Raw genomic sequence first — 6774 nt, forward strand, 5'->3', positions numbered from 1 at the left:
AAAGAATATGTACAACTCATGGTTGGGAGGAACAAAAATTTAAATTTCCTCATAAAAGGAATCAATGTTACTGATCATGCTGAGCTTATAATGCAGTCGCTTGTCTTCACACATTCTTTATATATGAAACAGCCCCGGCAACTGAGTGGCCGGTGGCCGCCTATCACACTGCCCAAATCGCGTTCCAGAGAAGAACAAAGTCCACACAAAGAAATAAAATTCTCGACAAGAGTCAAGTGTTGAAGTGGATAGTAACTTTATTACAATTTATTACATATAATCATGAAAAGTCACATCTATCTGCTGGAAGCCCCCAACTCTGCTAAAACTTTAGCACCTCATGGCGGCAAAGGAAATGAGGTATGAAACAAAATGAGGAAGTCATCCGAAAAGTAAAAGCTCGTGCCAATTCAGGAACTGCTTCCCATTTTATACCTTCTGACACGTGTGTTGCCCCTTAATAGGGCGTGTCACTACGAGGCATTGCGTCAAATTAATCCCTGGAACCATATACACCCATATTAAAAGGAAATTTATTAATTTTGCGAACTTAACCTCCAGAGTTGAGCTCACCGGACCCACCATTACTCCTCTACAATCCATTGATGTGTATTGCATGTAGTCCACAGTCAGGAGGGTCACAAACCCCTCTACATGTACATCCACTGTCACATCTTGATTCTTGAGATGAACTCGGTAGAAGTATCCACATTGTTTTGGAGTTGCATGCTCCTTCTGGTGACTGCTCCCCCCTTCAGCTACTAGTACAGAAAAGTCCAATGGCATTCTTGTACGCAATTCCGACAAGCCGGCTGTTCATGAATAAAATATAAACTATTTTCAAATAGTATACAACTTTAGGAAGTCAAGCTGACATCATCAGTGTATTTCTTCTTCTTTTTCTTCTTGTTCTACTTCTTCTAGTAAGTAATCTTCAAAGAGTTATTCGTTTTATAAAAACATATTGTTTGTTCGACAGGAGTACATTCCTTATTTTCCATGCTTATCAGCCCAACGACAGATCCCAGATAATTATAATAATACATGGTCTTCATGGTCTGAAATGAAATTACTGTATTACCAAACATGCCGTTCATTACTAATATACTACGTTTGCGTAAAAGATCTAATTAAACATTCAGACCATTGTTTTTATGTTTAAAATCACCAATCCAAACGTTGAACTTGGGTTACTGTTGTTAATAAAATATATTGTGAAAGTGGGATGGGTTGCATGTGGTAAGGATGTGTTGCATGTTAACAATTGCAACAGAAAGTTCTCGCTCTTCTATGGGGCGACTTACTTCAGACACTGTCATCTGGCCTCCGAGCTTTAGACAGCAAGGTCCTTGTCTACCATATCATTGTGAGCTTCTCATTCTACCCTTCATTTGCATGAAATACATTACATGTACAGGCACCTGTTTGTATAGAGACATAAAATAAATTCACTTTTACGGCATGTTCATGAAAGCAATGTGAAGTACTAATTATAAAGTGAACAGCAGGGTAGGGTTCTTGCAGAATTTCTAGAACTCGCAGTAAGGGTGTAATAAATATAAACTTTGAACAATACTGGTATGTAGAAAGGGATTTAGGGTAGCCCGAAATTGGGTCTGGCAATGTTTAATACATTTAGGGTTGACATTATGTTTAGCAATGGATCCAGGATTAAAGTTAAGAATTCATTTTGTGTTACAACATAACCAGTACATAAATGCCAATAGAGCACGTTGTAAAAATCGCTGAATTCTTTTAATTGGTAATACAGTGCTACATGTTTCACAAACTGCAGGCCAGTGTGTTTTTAATTTATAAAATCTATTTTAAATGATACTGTGTTACATACTTTTTTCTCTTCCACTCTACATCATGTTTCTGCTTTCACAATACAGAGGAAGATTTTAAAACTACCATTGATGAGTAAAAGATACATGCAGCTCCACCAGCACCTGGAAAATCAAGTTGTACAACACCTTCTCCTGAGACAATTGCTTCACATAATTTTTCTACACTATTAAACTTCATCCCTAGGCCTAACCCTAAACCTAAACCACCTTAATCACAATTCCAACCCTCAGTCTAACCCTACACCTTTGACAAAATAAAGCCTAGAGTAGTCGTTGCAGGAGCAAATGTTGAGTTACTAAAAATGCCATGACAGACTCATATGCTATGAATTTATCTCTGTTTCTTTCCCTGATTTGTTAAAAAAACATTGTAATATGCATTATGAATTACCAGTCCATTGTGCTTCGCTCATATATTGCCAGGCACAAGAGGCCATCGCTTAGAGGTAAGGGGCAGAACATCAAGACTGGAAGTGGAACCTCAAGGCACCCCATGATCTCTCAACAGCAAGCCCTTCCTCTCCATCTCTGGAACAGAATTATAAAAATATTCAATAAATATTAACCCAATATGTAAGAATACACAAAAATTGCATTTTTTTTTTTTCTTCAATTGTCTTCAATGTTTACTTTCTTTTTCAGCAAAATATGAAGGTCAATTATTTTCTTTTTGCTTGTCATTCTGTTTCGTGTATAGGACTCCCCTCCCCCTCCCCCCATCCCTTCTTCAAGGCCTTCAAATGTTAATTATAAAAAAATATATATATTGGAAGTTAAAATACACTATAAATAAACACTACAGCAACTTGTTAGTAGACATCTTGTTGCACACATACCATGTAGCCACCCCTGAATCGATACTTCTCATACCAGCCCTTTGCATACCCCTCTAACTTGGCCTTATTTAATGCCCTCACCCATTTAAAAATTTCCTTTTACTTGACTAACTAAACAGGTGAAGTTTTAAAAAGTCCAAGTTAAAAAAAAAATTAAAAAAAATTACCTTTTCTTGTTGTGGTCCGTTTTCTCCAGGACATTCTTGTTTCAGGCACATACTCAAAGAAGCAAGCATATGGTAATACACTCTGTATATTTCCTGTAAAAGAGAGGGGGAAAATTTATTCTTAAAATAGCTAGGTTCACATTCAGACTCAGTGACTGAAAACAACAGTCACTGCTACAATGTTTGCAGTCTAAAGACTGAGAGTAGAGACAGAGTCTTGACGTAAACTACATAGAGTCAAGACTGCGCCAAAAAAAGATCAATACTCTAGAGTAAATTTAGAAACCACTAGCATGACTAGGCACTAGACTACACTACACTGCAGAGTGCAGTATACTTCTTCTCCTTCTTGAAGATAATCTGCCTCCTATCCTTCAATACCGGTACTGAAGATTCTTGCAGATGCCGTATATTCATGTATATACATGTATATATATTCGGCCTGAGTGGGGTGTGCAGGTAGACCACTACATCAGGTTTTTCCCCTATTCTTATACGAATAGTGCCGTGGGTTCTTAACGTGCAAGGGTAGTGATTATCCTGTACACGGGGTCTCCTTTTAACATCCTATCCGAGACGGATTGTTTTCCATGTAACATAGCCTGCGTCTATGAAACAACAAGGGGAGGGGCACGTTAACACACAACGCTTGCTTCAGTCATCCGCCTGGGTGCGATTCGAACCCAAGATCTTTGGGCCGACAGGCAGGCGCTTTACCGACTGAGCCAATTTGCCTCCTAGTCCTCCTACTGTCTACCGACTAGACTCTAGATTATTTACATTTCTATTTTAATTCTAACTTAACTAAAGTCTAGTGAAATCTTTACTCCAGGGAGCTCCGTCACCGAAGCCCTTCGGAGGCCGTAGGCGGAGTTCTCTGAAGCATGTACATGTATAGCATGGAGTTAGTGAAATCTAAACACTGTTTGGGGGTTTGCAGTTTATTGCAGGAGTTGTTGTTTTGGCTGCTTACAGCTTAGCCTGCCCTTGAAATAAAAATGGAATTTTCAATTCTAAATTTATTAAATCCGACAGCCAAGTCCGGATAACAGCAACGGATGACAGTAGATCTACTACTACAGTATACCACTCCAGCAAAGTATAGACTGATATAGACCGAAAGCTTCAGTCTCTGATATCGACGGTTGTTCTGCTGAAATTGCATCTGGCTCATCTGACCGCCTCTATACATAGACTGAAGTACGTCCTATGGTGACTGAGTGGAACAAATGGTTTGGTTCGGCAGGACCGCGATGAATGAGATATGCAACAAGATTTTTACTCTTTACATCCTCATATATTCACTTTGGCTGTAAAATTACATTTGACTATATTAACAAATAAAAAATAACAAAGAAATATCTACTTTGACTTACGATAGCTTGCTCATTTAGATCCTACATTAACAAGTCAACGCAAAGCGTAGCATCCCCTCGCAGGGTACAAATGGCCTATATACATGTACATCAGAACAAGTTAACTCCATTGGACTAGAGGGTCTATACTATTATATTACTAGGCAAGGAAGTTAACCACATTTTCACATATATGACCTTTCACCTTTCACCTACATACTCGGTAATTAAACTTAGCCTGTATTTTGATATCATGTACCTTCATATCAAATTTCATTAAAATCCGTCAGACATTACCGAAGTTATTGATCGGAATCCAAAATTGTTACGGACGCACGCACGGACGCACGTACGGAAGGGCGGACGGCAGTGTTTCTATATCCCCTCCGACTTCGTTGCTAGGGGATAATGATTAATCCGAGAAAGTCTTGTAGTCAACATGATTCGTTGTCAGCCACCTGGTTTTTAGATGATGAATATTCATTTTTTCTAGACTAGTACTAGCCTAGGTCATCAATTGTCACTAGATCTAAGTAAAGTACACATTTTGAGTGAAATCAGCTGAGTTTTGTACAGTGCTGTGTGAAATGTTGAGAATCAATAGCACAGCTTTTAATACACAGCCAGGACGCAGGAGGCGAGTTTGCTCAGTTAGTAAAGCGTCTGCCTGTCGAAGCAAACATGGAGATATAGATCTAGGTCACGTCTACTAGAATAGCGCTTAATACAAATGTCTCTCAGCGCCTTTACTTTAGGCCTAAGCGCTTTACAACAAGTATATAGACCCTAAATATTATTAGATCTACTATCCTTCTTCTTCAAGATAATCTGCCTCCGGCCTCCTTCAATACTGAAGATTCTTCAAGATGCCTGCCCTAGAATCTATACCATTGCCATAGTATAGGCCTACTTTAGTACTAGGCCTGATTGGGGTGTGCATGTGGACCATTACACTAGGGTCTAGATTTCACTACTTACTAGACCTCTAGCTATAATTTATAGCTACGAATAGTGCAATGAAATGGTTCTTTGCAAGGGTGGTGACTCTCCTGTACACGGGGCCTCCATTTAACGTCGTATCCTGTTTTCCACTTGACATAACCTGCGCCTATGAACAAGGGAAGGGGAACGTTAACACACTTCAGTCATCCGCCTGGGTTCGGGTCGAACCCGGGATCTCCCTTCTTAGATCTAGACAAGACCTATATAAAAATTAAATATTATTTATTATTATTATGCAGCTAGACTATGTGTGTTCAGTAGACAGTAGGCCGTAGGGTCTGTTGCGAAAATGCCCGGGAGTTCTAGGGCGGGCACTACATGCAGCTTCCGCTCTCAGGTCGCGCCTGAAATTGGGCAATTTAATTAGATCCGTCTAACTTAGGCCTACTCATGCACTCGCCCCGGCACACGAGCTCTAACTCTCAGGATCAATCTTTGTTTAACCTCCGGAAAGTATTCAAATATCAAAAAACACATAAATATCACCTTATGAATACGAAATTACGGAATAAATATGACATGTACTTACAGGATTTCTACAGAAAACCGTGTCCAGCACCGAAGTTGCCTAGCTATATTGTATGTTGTCACAGATAAGGTCGTTGTTTTAGTTGGATAGGCGCGCGCTAGAGCCAACGAACTTGGATTTCGATGGCTAGAGCGAGCGCGACAGTGCAATTAGACTCGTTCGCGAACTATCAATACATATTATTGACTATATAAACTTGTTATTTGTTTTATGAAACGGATTTTTACTTCTATCGCAGATTGAATTCTTAATTAGATGTGTTATAAATAACAAATTTGTTTATATTTATTCGATTCTGAGTTCAATGCTGCGGATATATTCGAGTCTCTTAAGATTTCTGGTGCATTTAAGTCTTGAACAAGACTATTCAGTCGCTACCCTTGGTAGGCTGTTCTTAAAGAAAAGATCCGCAATTGTCAATGACTGCTAATTTGTGTCGATCACGTTGTCATTTAAGTTGTAGGCAGTTTTGTTTGTTAAAGTTCTGTTTCAAAGGGAAACAATTATCTTCATAAGCCAATTAAGTCGAATTCAGAAGAATGTTAGATGGTGCAGAGGTACAGCTCAATTAGACTATACTGTGAAACTAAGGTCAGTATATGGCTAGAGAAACACTGATAATGAATATATGATGATGACGATAATAATAATAGTAATAATAATGATAATAATAACAACAATAAAAACTTACAATAATGATAATAAACCATATGTTTGAGGCTTGGAGCTTTTATGTCACTGAGTCAATTCAGTTCGCACCATTTGACAGTTTTGGTTAAATTATGCTCTCGCCAGATCAGACATTGAATATATATTTTTCAAATTAAAACTTTGTATGTATTTAAAAACAAAATTGAATAGCGGAACTACAATTCATCGCCCCAGATTTAATACCGCTTGAACACTCATGCTGAGGATCAATTTACAAGAAACATAATAGCATATATACCTCAAAGTTAATTGTGCTGAAAATAAAGTTTATTGAGGGGGTGCATTAAAGAAAACATATGGAGATAATGAATAATAACATATGCA

General features: G+C 38.4%; 1 long non-coding RNA gene across 2 annotated transcripts; it reads right to left on the reverse strand.

The window, feature by feature from the left end:
* Window positions 1-214: 214 nt before the first annotated feature.
* LOC105440423 lies at window positions 215-5812 on the reverse strand. Of its 2 annotated transcripts, none has more exons than XR_971634.2 (5): window positions 5740-5812; window positions 2854-2946; window positions 2242-2378; window positions 1305-1421; window positions 215-812 (listed from the first exon to the last, which is right to left on the reverse strand). It is a non-coding gene; the product is annotated as an uncharacterized LOC105440423 (long non-coding RNA). The 2 variants fall into 2 exon arrangements; XR_004065885.1 differs by having other exon boundaries at window positions 215-834.
* Window positions 5813-6774: the final 962 nt, after the last annotated feature.

This window comes from Strongylocentrotus purpuratus, unplaced genomic scaffold (assembly GCF_000002235.5).
Source record: "Strongylocentrotus purpuratus isolate Spur 01 unplaced genomic scaffold, Spur_5.0 spur5_scaffold_21, whole genome shotgun sequence".
NCBI classification, from domain to species: Eukaryota; Metazoa; Echinodermata; class Echinoidea; order Camarodonta; family Strongylocentrotidae; genus Strongylocentrotus; species Strongylocentrotus purpuratus.